General features: G+C 39.9%; 1 protein-coding gene across 4 annotated transcripts in view; it reads left to right on the top strand.

The window, feature by feature from the left end:
* Positions 1–12522, top strand: part of OLA1 (Obg like ATPase 1) — a 292645-nt gene that overhangs the window by 208643 nt on the left and 71480 nt on the right. The gene's annotated exons all lie outside the window — the stretch shown is intronic.

The following is a 12522-nucleotide window of genomic DNA, read 5'->3' as shown; positions in this document are numbered from 1 at the left end:
TGGCGTGTCGGCCGCAGCATGACTGAGCCCACACCCCTCTCAATTTGTCTCTATGGGAGTGCGTTCGTGCATCCCCACCTCTCTCATGCAAAGCCGTGGCAGTGCCAGGTCCCAGTACGTGAGATCACGGGGGGCCCAGCAGTTGGACCCCCCGCGATGAGACACTTATCCCCAATCCTGAGGATCGGGGATAAGTGTCTAACTCTGCAGTATTCCTTTATGAAGAAATCAAAGACAACATATGAAAAATATAGCTCTGTTCAGTTCTATTCTGTAAAGCAAAAATATTTACAGTTTGACAGAAATTCAAGTTATGGCTCTCGCTCTCTCTCTTTGAAACCTATTATATTGGATTTTGCCATATAAGAACAAACAACGTGACATAACCAAACGTATTATGGCAAGGAAAGAGGCGAAAGGACAAGCCCCATTTCCGTCCACAGTAGATGATGAATATTGTCCATAGTCTCAATGCTGGTGGTCCAAATGGTGTAGTAATACCGGACACTGCTACATGATATCTAATGCTGGATAAAGTCCCAACTAATGAAAATGCAAGCGGGAACCTGAGCTATGATAAAATACATACAGTACAATGAATTAAGGGTCCCCCCCCCCTCGAGTTTAGCAGCCATCATTTTGACAGGGTGCAACAGGCAACAGTGGGTCCCTATGGACCCCATTATAGTCAATAGGGCCCGCCGGGTGCTGCTGTTTTTCAGCGGTTGTAACGGGAGAAAAAGACGGTGCAAGCTGTATTTTTTTCTCCTGCTATTTTCCCTGGCAGCCCCAACGGCCGTCACACTACCGTGTGATAACTGTACAGTGAAAGAGGCCAATACGACCACCAAATAGAACACAGATAGAGGATATTGAGAGGCATCTAGTGGGGAAGCCTCACAGCTCTCAAAGTGGAATAGCTCTCTTAATATGCAGTACTAGTGGATAAAAAAAAAAAATTATAATAATAATTTTCATATTCTGCCCACTTTCTCCTACTGCTAATCCGTGCTGCTGGGCTCTGAAGAGAATCAATCTCCTTCCCTCTCTTGCAGCGGACAGTTTAGTTCTATTTTACATTTCCTGTAGAAAGGTATTGTGGGATCCAGTGTAGGAAAGGTATATACTATAAATTTACAGTATGCACTCCTTAAGCTGGACAGAAAGCTATTTCTATTGGCTGCTTTGCAATGAACAGATGATTGTTATTAGAGATGAGTGAACTTACAGTAAATTTGATTTGTCACAAACTTCTCGGCTCGGCAGTTGATGACTTTTCCTGCGTAAATTAGTTCAGCTTTCCGGTGCTCCGGTGGGCTGGAAAAGGTGGATACATTCCTAGGAAAGAGTCTCCTAGGACTGTATCCACCTTTTCCAGCCCACCGGAGCACCGGAAAGCTGAACTAATTTAGGAAAACTGCCAAGCCGAGAAGTTCGTGACGAATCGAATTTACTGCAAGTTCGCTCATCTCTAATTGTTATACTGAGAACTTGCAGAAGGGAGAGTAACTGAGTGAGAGTGTTCACCAGTAGGTGGACGGGCATAGTGCTATATAGTCTGAACTGAGGGTGCCGCAGTCCACTGGATTAACTTTTTACAGCATGTGAATTGTTAATATATTATGATGTATGCAATGAATATAATATTTAATGGTGGGGCAACCCCTATGTGCGGTTACCCAGAACAAGGCCAGTCCTCTGCTAAATATTGTCCAGAGTTGTCCTGAACCCCCCTCTGTGTGTTTCCATTGCTCTGTGATTCGAGTTATATGCACATGGTTTCAATTCCTTGCGGAAGAAAAAAGATTACCACACAATATCAAAGAGCACGAGTGCTCTAAACTGAAAAGTAAACATTTAGAGATTGAGAGCCAAAACAATAATGAATATCACATGGCCCCCCTCCAATAAATTATTAGGAAAGGCTATGTGATAAGTTGTACAGCTTAAATAGACCCAGATAATACTGGAAAGTTATTCCATAGAAGCAGATTGAAACAGGGTGGATAGCTCCTTGTTATCACAGCAAGCGTCGTCGTACACTTGAAGTCTGAGTTCAGAGCTGGTCTCGGGCCCGTTTCACAGATTGGTGCACAGGGGCGCAGCACATTCTGGGCGGTACAATCGCCCAGCGAGTTCCGTGCCCAAGTCCTTTTCTAATGAACAGGATCGTTGCCTTGGCAACTGTTCCATCCAGCGTGAGCAGAGTCTTTGTGCACCAATCTGTGAGAAAGATTTGGATTTACACTAGATTTGGATTTACTGGACCTTCCAGTGGAAGCCGTGCTTGCGGTGTAACGGTCGTTGGCCTGTTCCCCCGTCTCCACTCCTGATGTCTGTGTATCCCCCTTGTCTGAATAAAGAAGACATATGATGTCAGCGCATCGAGGGCCGTGAGCATTCTTTCTCTTTACATGCTGTGATCACTTGCTTCTACTTCATGGTTCACTGAGCACCGAAAGACTGACGGTAGGATTGCGGCTATCACATCTCGGCACCTCTCCAGGTACAGTTGTTACATTGCGGGACATTAGGCAGTGCCGCCACGTGCTTCTATCTTGCTATATTCAAATGTACAGTGTTTGTCGCAGATTTCAGTCCATTCCAGTCTCCCAGCTTGATCCACAATCAAAGGTGCACTTTGGTGTCTCATCAAACTGAAGATGACCATATATATTTGATGGATTTATGCTGATCCGGCCACCCATCTTATGTGTTTCAGGGTGCCAGACTTCTAACCTAAAGGGGTTCTCCACCCCTAGGTATCTTATCCCCTATCCTTCAGAACCCCGGCTGTGGTACCGGAGGCTCGTGACGTCACGGGCCCCTTGTGACGTTGCACCACACCCCATCAATGCAAATCTATGGGAATGGGACGTGGCCGCATGTGAGGTCACAAGGGGGGGGGCGTGGCCGTGATACCACGAGCCTCCGGTGCCCCATCACTAGTCATCTTAAACGGAGCGGATGGCCCCCGCGATCAGACATCTTATCCCCTATCCCTTGGATAAGCGATAAGATGTCTAGGGGCAGAGTACCCCTTTAAGCAGATGTCAAGGGAAAGAAAAATTGGCACTTTTGATATGAACGTGCCTAATCCTTTTATTCTCACATGAGATAAACCTGGCAGCAACTTACTTACCCTCTCCCTACTGAGAAAACATGCATGGTTGGCCAAGTTGAGTGTGTATTGGGTGGCGTGAGTATACAGGTGATAGTTATGTATGGTTTATGGCTAACCTAACAGTGATAAAATACATCATTGACTTTTATGAACAGGACTTAGTTTTCACCCCCTGTTGATACACCATTTGTAGACTGCTGTTCACATGGACCAGTGTTGGTGTAAATGTTTCTGTTCCACATATCTCAATCAGGTTTGTAAATATCACAAGCAGCAGATGCAGCCCTGATCAGATTTACATTGCAGAAATGATTGCGACAAATCTTCCATGTGTGAACATGCTCTAAAGGTGTCACACCTGTTGTGGAGTTATTATAGAAGAGATCTGTATATCCCTAATTGTGTAAAATACTCTTCCCAGGCCTTCACGGACAGACGGTCTACTGTAGAGACGCCAGAATGCCATTAGCTGTCTTCAGTCTTATTGTCTTCTCCCTAATCAATAGCACCCCTTCTGCTTCTGAAACAAAACTATACATTAGTATCAGTGTATTTGTGTGTGTTCAATTACTTTTTCCAATTATATATATATATGAAATTGGAAAAAGTAATTGAATACACACAAATACACTGATACTAATGTATAGTTTTGTTTCAGAAGCAGTAGGCGTGCTATATATATATATTTTTTTTTTTTTTTTTTTTTATCTGGACATTTGTGTAAATGTACTAAAAAGATCAAAGCTCATGCAGTTGAGTGATGTTTGTAACCATTTTTGGCACAGTTTTGGACACCTGCTGTTGCTATTTTTCCCTCCAGCTAGCCAATGAGCACCCCCTGCGCATCTCTGCTCGTAAAACATGATTGAGGAAGTATTTTAGATCTATTTATGAGCTGGGAGCAGTGCAGGCTGGGAAAAGGCCTCCAAGTATTGCTTTTTCCCGCACTTGGTCAAGCGTGTTCACACTGAATTTCTACAGCACCACTTATATCCCAGCTGTGTTATATGGTGGGCTGTGAAAATGAAACGGAATGCAAAAAATGGCTATAAACACTTAATTTTGAAGGTTTTACTGTAGGTTGAATCCAGAGAGCACATGTAGTTGATATACTGTTATAGGTGTGTGTGTGTGTGTATATATATATATATATATATATATATATATATATATATATATATTCATGGCCGTAAATGTTGGCACCCCTGAATTTTTTCAAGAAAATTATGTATTTCTCACAGAAAAGGATTGCAGTAACACATGTTTTGCTATTAACATGTTTATTCCCTTTGTGTGTATTGGAACTATCGTATTTTTCCTCCTATAGGACGCACCGGCGTATAAGACGCACCCAATTTTTAGGGGCAAAATCTAAAAAAAATAAAGATTTTGAACCCAATAGTGGTCTTCAACCTGCGGACCTCCATATGTTGCGAAACTACAACTCCCAGAATGCCCGGACAGCCGTTGGCTGTCCGGGCATGCTGAGAGTTGTAGTTTTGCAACATCTGGAGGTCCGCAGGTTGGAGACCACTGCAGGAGGAGGTAATACTCATGTGTCCCCGCCGCTCCGGACCCGTCACCGCTGCCCTGGATGTCGCTCCAACGCTGTCGCCGTGTCCCCGTCGCTCCGGAACGTTTCTGCTGCCGGCCGGGTATCCTCGCTCGCCGTCGCCGCCATCACGTCGTTACGCACGCCGACGCACGTACACGACGACGTGATGACGAGGAAGGAGAACGCCGGCCATACAGGGGATCCCTGAATGGAGAAGACACCGAGGAGGCAGGTAAGGTCCCCCACGGTGTCCTGTAAGCACTAACCCGGCTATTCAGTCGGGCTGATCGGGACCGCCGTGGTGAAATCGCGGCGGTCCCGAACAGCCCGACTGAACAGCCGGGTTAGTGTCACTTTCCCTTCAGACGCGGCGGTCAGCTTTGATCGCCGTGTCTGAAGGGTTAATACAGGGCATCACTGCGATCGGTGATGTCCTGTATTAGCCGCGGGTCCCGGCCGTTGATGGCCGCAGGGACCGCCGCGATAGGGATGTATTCGCCGTATAAGACGCACCAACTTTTTCCCCCCAGTTTTGGGGAAGAAAAAGTGCGTCTTATACGGCGAAAAATACGGTAAACCAAAAAGGGAAGAAAAAAGCAAATTGGACATAATGTCACACCAAACTCCAAAAATGGGCTGGACAAAATTATTGGCACACTTAACTTAATATTTGGTTGCACATCCTGTGGAAAAAATAACTGAAATCAGTCACTTCCTATAACCATCAATAAGCTTCTTACACCTCTCAGCCGGAATGTTGGACCACTCTTCCTTTGCAAAGGAGAGAGAGACATTTGTTTATTTGTAGTTATATTTATACATGCCTCTTTACTGGCAAATAAATCGTATTTTACATTGACCATTGTCACATAAATAAGGCTACGTTCACACTGCCGCATGGCGTTATTTCGGCCCTAAAAATTTGTCGGCCAGATTCTTTTTCCACTTGGCGGTTTTCAGTTTGGCGTTTTTTTTAATCCTTTTGGTGTTTTTTTCACTCTTTTTTGGGGGGCATTTTTCAGCTCCTTGTTGCAAAATCGAAGCATGTTGGCATTTTGGCATTTTTCAGCGGCGTTGCAAAATCGCAGCATGTTGAGCCTGTGGGTTTTTTCTCCCTGAAATCGTTACGTATTTCTCCCATAGAAATCTATGCGAGTGGAAAAACACCAAGAAAAACGTCATGTGGGTTTTAACTTTAGAATTTTTTTGGCAGTTTTTATTCTCTTTTGGACTTTAGCGATCGAAAAAAGTGATGGAGATACCATTTTTAATAACATTTTGTGCAGTACTATAAAAAAAAAAATAATAATAATAATAAAGATACAGTAGTGATGGAAAAAATGATATTTAACAAATTTTTGCTTTTTTATAACAAAATTAAAAAAAATTGAGAAAAAAAGTGAAACACACATACACACTTAATTAAAAATGTATTAAAAGTTCATCATAAGGTTATGTTCACATGGGCGGATTACCTGCAGAATTTCCGCAGGTAATCCTCCCGTGTGAACTTACCCTAAAAAGTAAAAATTTTCTTTACGTTTTTTACCATCCCTACTGCATCCTTTTTTATATTTTTTTTATTTTTTTTTTTGGTACCCAACACATTTTGAAAAAAAAACGCCAAAGGGGCCAAAAATGCAATTTCAACTCAAATGCAAAAATGCCAGAAAAAAATGTCAGACGCTGGAAATTGCACTGGCGTTTTTTCTGGCGTTTTTTTTTTTTTTCAGTGAACGCTGGGAAAAAAAAAACAAGTGGCATCACATTCAGATATTCTGACTTGAGACCAATGCCATTGATATGGCTGTTTGCACTCAATCTCCCATGCATCTGTATATAATAAGGACTATATTCTACAATATATCAGCACAGTAGTATGTCTACCACATTATTTAGGCTTTTTATACACTAAGTATGCATTGCAAGAATTCCTAAGATCTTATGAAGAACCACTTCAAAGTAATCCAAGAGTCCAGATCTCGTCACCATTGATCATCCTTAATGGTAACTCTAGACCAGTGTTTCCTAACCATGGTGCCCCCAGCTGTTGTAAAACTACAACTCCCAGCATGCCCGGACAGCCAAAGGCTGTCCGGGCATGCTGGTAGTTGTAGTTTTACAACAGCTGGAGGAACCCTGGTTGGGAAACACTGATCTAGACAGACCAGTATGTTTATAGTCTTCCCTAATTCTTTGGTGCTTATGACACCGTAATTCTGCTACTGTAAAAATGGGTTACATTTTGATGTCGCTTATTTCCACCACCCTCCTCAAATTACAGATGTTTAAAGGGGTACTCCGGTGGAAAACTTTTTAAAAAAAAATTTTTAATCAACTGGTGCCAGAAAGGTAAACAGATTTGTAAATAGTGTTGAGCGGCATAGGCCATATTCGAATTCGCGAATATATGGACGAATATTCGTCATATATTCGCGAATATTCGCATATTCGTTATATTCTCGTTTTATTTTCGCATACGCAAAAATTTGCGTATGCGTAAATCAACATATGTGAAAATTGGCATATACAAAATTAGCATATGCGGAAATTTGCATATGCTAATTTTCGCATATGCGAATATTCGCACGCCAGTCTCACACAGTAGTATTAGAGCCTTCTTTACACCACACAAGCTGGAAGCAGAGAGGGATGATCACTGTGATGTGTACTGTGAAGAAAAAAACAAAAAAAAAAACCGAATATTCGTAATTGCGAATATATAGCGCTATATTCCCGAAATTCAGTGTCACAGTGGCAGTGTGAAAGAAGTCTTAGTAATATACCTTAAAGGGGTACTCCGGTGGAAAGCATTTTTTTTAATCATCTGGTGCTAGAATGTTAAACAGATTTGTAAATCACTTCTATTAAAAAAAAAATCTTTACCCTTCCAGTACTTCTTAGCAGCTGTATGCTACAGAGGAAATTCTTTTCTTTTTGAATTTCTTTTTTGTCTTGTCCACTGTGCTCTCTGCTGACACCTCTGTCCGTGTCAGGAACTGTCCAGAGCAGCATAGGTTTGCAATGGGGATTTTCTCCTGCTTTGGACAGCTCCTCATACGGGCATCAGGTGTCAGCAGAGAGCACTGTGGACAAGACAAAAAAGAAACTCAAAAAGAAAATAATTTCCTCTGTAGCATACTGCTGCCAAAATGTACTGGAAGGGTAAAGATTTTTTTAATAGAAGTCATTTACATATCTGTTTAACTTTCTGGCACCAATTGATTTAAAAAAAATAAAAACATTTAAAAAAAAAAATGTTTTCCACCGGAGTACACCTTTAAGTTCTTCACACCTGTTTAGTTTAGCCTAAATTTCAACCCATTGATGCAAAAACAGGCCCCCTCTGAACACCTGACTAGGGATGTAATGTCTCAGGCCGCACTGCAACCTGGGAAAACATAAGACAGTCATTTTGTATGCTAATAAAAATAAACATTGGGGCACAAATCACACAATTGTTAGACAGTCATGAAACACAGATACAGACACTATATTGGCCCAGATTTATCAAACTGTGTGAGAGAAAAAGTGGAGGGATTTTCCCACAGCGACCAATCACAGCTCAGCTTTCACTTTACCAGAGCTCCCTAGCTGAGCTGTGATTGGTCGCTGTGTAACAATCACTCCACTTTTTCTCTCACACATTTTGATAAATAAGGGCCATTATGAACTACACTAACTTTACAGACCCTGTAGTCAAATAAAAAATTCCTGAAAAACCCCTTTAATATGTGCAATCTTGGAAACTCCTTTCAGGCTCCTCAGGTTTTGAGACATTTATCTGGGGCCCCTGGAGCAATGGTTCTTGTATCTATTTAAAGTGCTGGGGAGAAATGTTGCAGTTTGGGATTTCAAAAATTGACACAAGCTGATGAATAAATTCTAGAGTATTTGGAGAAATTGATTAACTCCTTGCAGCAAAGTAAGAAGAAAAAAAAAGCACTTTTCATTATTTTCGGAATATTTATGAATGAATAGTAACATCTGATGGTGCAGACACCTCACCATATGCATGTAAAATGGCAATCTCCTACCTGGTGGGCATCATAGAAGTTTGGGGTATTTTTTTTTAATAACATTTATGTAAGGGTAGGTTCACACCACGATTTTCTATACAGTTTTTGGATACGGTTCAAAAAAAAACGTATGCAACTGTACAGAAAACTGTGCCCATAGACTTTCCATTCAAAACCGTATGCACCATATTGTATACGGTTGTCTCAGTTTTTCACACCACACGTTTTTTTACATTTTTTTTTTCTGGACAGAAAACCGTAGTCTAACACTGTTTTTGGTCCAGGTGAAAAACCGTATTGACCCGTATACGTTTTTTTTTTTAACATGGGAGTCAATGGGAACCGTACAGAACTGTATGTGTGTACAGTTCCATCCAGTTTTTACCATATGGTTTTTGACTTTGCACAGTTGTTTTTTCTTGGAATTTCAATCAAACAAGTGAAACTTTATTCATAATGGAGTGAAAAGTTCAAAACGTATGCGTTTTTTTCTTAAAAAACGGATGCAACCGGACATCACTTCTCAAACCGTATACAGATAAAACTTTGTACACACGTTTTGATACAGTTTAGTCGGGTTTTGAGGAATCCGTTTTTTTTTTTTTTTTTAAATCAAAAACCTGAAAAAAAACTGTATTGCAAAAACGTGGTGTGAACCCAGCCTTAGGCAAACATGAGTGGCAGTAATGTAACTTCTAGAGAGCAGTGTACGTCTGTGAACTCCTCAGGAGTAATAGAGAGTGTCAGTCATCCCCTTGTAATGAAGTGCACAGGGCCGGAGCTGTCACATTGCGTCTTAATTAGAGGGTTGTGTTTCCTTCTCCTGCCCTGACTGCAGCCAAGTGTCCCACCGCATCTGTCCAAGAAATCCAATATCCCCCATAACATCCTAAATTGATTATCTCTTGACATGGTACTTTTATTATTATAGTCAATAGTTTTTTCTTTTTTTTACTGTGTAATTAAAGGGGTTATCCAGGAAAAAACTTTTATATATATATATATATATATATATATATATAATCAACTGGCTCCAGAAAGTTAAACAGATTTGTAAATTACTTCTATAAAAAAAAAAAATCTTAATCCTTTCAGTACTTATGAGCTTCTGAAGTTAAGGTTGTTCTTTTCTGTCTAAGTGCTCTCTGATGACACCTGTCTCGGGAACCGCCCAGTTTAGAAGAGGTTTGCTATGGGGATTTGCTTCTAAACTGGGCGGTTCCCGAGACAGGTGTCATCAGAGAGGACTTAGACAGAAAAGAACAACCTTAACTTCAGAAGCTCATAAGTACGGAAAGGATTAAGATTTTCTTTATTAGAAGTAATTTACAAATCTGTTTAACTTTCTGGAGCCAGTTGAGATATATATATATATATATATATATATATATATATATATATATAAAAAGTTTTTTCCTGGATAACCCCTTTAATGTTGGACAGTACTTTTTATTGTACCAAACAATATGTAAGAAATACACAGTAATATATATATTATATATTTTTTTATGCACAACATGTTGATATGGTGTGTGTGTGTTTGTGTGTATATATATATATATATATATATATATATATATATATATATATATATATATTGAATGTATTTTATTTTATTTTTATTTTATTTTTTTATTTAAAAAGCTATTACAAATAATGAATTTTACAAATAGTAAGAAAGATATAGTTATTTTAAATTCTGTCATTCACATAGACCTGTCACTCTATAGCAGTGGTCTTTAACCTGCAGACCTCCAGATGTTGCAAAACTACAATTCCCAGCATGCCCGGACAGCCAACGGCTGTCCGGGCATGCTGGGAGTTGTAGTTTTCCAATATCTGGAGGTCCGCAGGTTGGAGACCACTGCTCTATAGAATACGTATAGACCAAGTGTTTTCCCACCAGTTTGTCTCCAGCCAATGGCTGTCCGGGCATGCTGGGAGTTGTAGTTTTCCAATATCTGAAGGTCCGCAGGTTGGAGACCACTGCTCTATAGAATGCCTATAGACCAAGTGTTTTCCAACCAGTTTGCCTCCAGCCAACGGCTGTCTGGGCATGCTGGGAGTTGTGGTTTTGCAACAGCTGGAGGCACGCTGGTTGGAAAACACTGGTAGAGATGAAAGGCTAAAAAAGTTTGTTACAACAGTTAAATTTTTTAATAAAAAAAAAAATGAAATAGAAGTTATAATAAAATTTCACACCTAATAAAGTAAAATAAATATAATACTTGGTAAGAATTACGGATTATATGTGCGTTTTCCATAGAAAGATTTTTCTCACTTTAATAAATCAGTGATGCTTTCCTGCATTTCTTAATTGGAGAATAAATACATTTATGTAAAAATGTAAATAAATTAGATTTACATTTTTTTTTTTGGGAGAAACTGTCCCAAAGCCTTTCTTTCCAAATAGTTCTGTGTAGTCTTTGTATATCAGCACTAATGTGTTAAATCCAGACATTGCGGGGAAGGTTTTATGATAAACTATACAAGCGACTTACATTCACTAGGAAAGGTAACCGTGAACTCGTCTCTGTTTTCTCTGTTTTCTCCTTTTTAAAACGTATATAAAAAAACAACCTTTATAAAAATATAATGTGGAGATATATATATATATACAGCATATGTTCCCTATTAGAGAATTTTAGATAAATAATTTTGGCTGCTCTACAAAGGATTATGTCCAAAGCCTGTAAATGCAGTTGTTATGCAAATTTTCGGTTTTGGGAAAGAATTTTAATGCCCCTTTTTTATTTGCACATATATCTGTTTAGTATCTCTTTTGTAAATCCAGAGCATAGTTTATCACTGTTTTCTATTATTACACTAATGAAATGCCATCGTTTTGCAAGGAACTGATCAGCATGATAGAGAGAAGTGCCGCTCCAGCTGCCTCTAGGTGGTGCTGTTACACGACCGTTACATTGATCCGTGTGACTTTTTTAACTCTTGCCTTTGTGACTTTTTTATTATTTTTTAGCTTCTAGCAACATTTACAGTGCTGAAACTTTTGGAGTGTAAGAAGACTTGTATAAAGACAATGGCCGGCATTAATCATTGTAGGTGTAAGTGAAGCATTTTTTGTGTGCTGGTAATGTGTAGGTGCACCAAATTTATTAATGGTCACAGAGCATTTGATACATTTTGTGCAGGTCACATTTTCTGAAATTTCTCTCTTCACATACACCACAAAGCTAAGTCTGGGCTGGTGTAGTTTTAGAGACTTTTCAGTGGCTTTGCGCCTTTTTTTTTGTGCCTTTTCACAAAAAGGCGCAGTTCATAAATCCCTTCCATATCATGTGTATTGCCAAAATCAGTGGATTGCAACTCAAAATCAGCAGAAATGTGTAAACAAAAGGCGCAAAAAAGGCACAAATTAACCCCGTTTGCACCTTTTTGTGCCTTTTGTAGACACAAAAAACTGTTTAAAAATAACTGGCGGCCAATGTGATCACAAATGGATTTTGTTTTTATACTATCATTTCTTGTAATAGAAATGTGAAATGTCCATTTTAAAGGTAAATATGCAGCCGGGACTTTGTGTTTAGTTACCAACCACTGTTTTAGATCAGCATGTGCAAAGCATGCCGCATTTCTGTGGATTGCTTTAACTTGTCTTTTCATGCATTTTGAGATGCATACACCCTTTCAAATCTTAGACTATTTATTAAAAATGGATGCCTAATGTTGTATTCAAGTCAGAAACAATGGCCCTGACTTACTTTTGTAAACCTGACCTGCTTTTGTCCTGTGTGGGTCCCAAAATGTGGTGCAGTGTACCATAATTTGTGTCTGCACCACATTTTTGGGGGGCATTGCGCCAA

This window comes from Hyla sarda, chromosome 8, assembly GCF_029499605.1.
Source record: "Hyla sarda isolate aHylSar1 chromosome 8, aHylSar1.hap1, whole genome shotgun sequence".
In the NCBI taxonomy this organism is placed as follows: domain Eukaryota; kingdom Metazoa; phylum Chordata; class Amphibia; order Anura; family Hylidae; genus Hyla; species Hyla sarda.
Note: the sequence above shows the minus strand (reverse complement) of the source record. Positions and strands in the feature narration are given on the sequence as shown.